The following is a 1,415-nucleotide window of genomic DNA, read 5'->3' on the forward strand; positions in this document are numbered from 1 at the left end:
GCCTCTCGCAGCCGGAGTTCCAAGCGAACGCCAGGGCCTCCCGACCCGCGGCCGCAGAATTCCGGGGCGCCGCCGCCAAGCCAGAGAGGCCGGGGAGGGACAGGCAGGGACTGCGGGGCCGAAGCGGCCCCTCGGCTCCAGCAGGCAGGGCCCGATCGGGCCTGGGCTACTGAGTGAGCAGGGCCGCCTTCAGCACCCCCCTGGCGGGTCCCACCGTCCCGGGCCTCGGAGGCCGATCCTTCCGTCCTCTCGCGAACCGCCTCCTCCGGGGCCCTCTTTTCCTTGGGCGCTCACCTCCCGACTCCGCGCCCCGCAGCCTGCGCTTCAGCTCCAGCTCGGGTTCCGGGGCCCCGGATCACAGCGACTCCCTCACAGCTGCGCTCCGCAGCGCAACCGAACTGCGGGCCCCGCCCTCGCGGCGTCCCGACCAACAGATGGGCGGTGCCGCACCGCCGGCAGGTTTCCATTGGGCGACGTTCTCGATGGGCGGGGCCCGGCCTCCGGGAGCTAACTGGAGTAGGCTTCCACCCGCTCTCCTCTCCTTGCGCCCGTCCGGCCGAGACCTCTCAGAGGGGTTGGTGTTTTCGGTCCCAGCTGGTGCTCGTCTCTCTGTCCACCCCACCGCCCGGTCCAGGTGCCCCAGATGGTTCTGCTGGACGCAGGGAAAGCCTCCTCCCTCTTCTTGAAGGCGCCATGACAGTTCTAATGCCCCGAAAAGACAAAAGGAGCGAAAGACGTAGCCTCGGTCCGAGAGGAGCTCCCCCACCCCAGTCCCCGCCTGCATTATTTTGGAACGAGACTGTTGTGCAGGACGCCAATTCTCTGGAAAGCTTTTAAAAATTACCTAACACTGAAAATTAGTAGTTAACTCTTTGTGATTGCATAGCACTATTTGCTTAAACTTTGTAAGAGGTTTTCACAGATGTCATTTAATTTGATCCTCATAAGAACGAACTCATTAAAATTGTCATTCAATGGTAGTTGACAAATGCAAAAACCTGAATCAGAGTTATTAAGATATTGGCCGAAAGTTAAGTTTTTAAGAGCCAAGTCTGGAAGCCGAAACAGTAAATTTCCTCAAAGGAGACTACGTTGAGAAGATGTTTGGAAAGAATTTAGATTGGTTTCGAGTTAGTGGAAAGAAAAGATGATAAATTCCGGACGAGCTATTGATCTGCGAAAACTAAGCGCGGAGCCTTCGGGATGGAAGTTCACTCTGCCCTTCGACGTGTATGATGGAGGGAAGACGATGAATCAATCAACAGAACTTGGGAATGTCACAATCACCAAATTTTACTGTCCTTAAAGGGAATCTCTTTTTTTTTTATTTATTTATTTTTTTTTTTTGAGACGGAGTCTCGCTCTGTCGCCCAGGCTGGAGTGCAGTGGCGCGATCTCGGCTCACTGCAAGCTCC

The 1,415-nt window shown here is 56.1% G+C and overlaps 1 protein-coding gene across 1 annotated transcript in view; it reads right to left on the minus strand.

The window, feature by feature from the left end:
- NRBP1 (nuclear receptor binding protein 1) overlaps nt 1–432 on the minus strand; it is a 22,846-nt gene extending 22,414 nt beyond the window's left edge. Inside the window, exon 1 of the mRNA XM_011951377.1 lies at nt 295–432. The gene's annotated coding sequence lies outside the window, so the exon portion shown is untranslated. The remainder of the gene's footprint in view (nt 1–294) is intronic.
- Between the last annotated feature and the right edge of the window lie 983 nt (nt 433–1,415).

Source organism: Colobus angolensis, unplaced genomic scaffold (assembly GCF_000951035.1).
Source record: "Colobus angolensis palliatus isolate OR3802 unplaced genomic scaffold, Cang.pa_1.0 Scaffold109, whole genome shotgun sequence".
NCBI lineage: Eukaryota > Metazoa > Chordata > Mammalia > Primates > Cercopithecidae > Colobus > Colobus angolensis.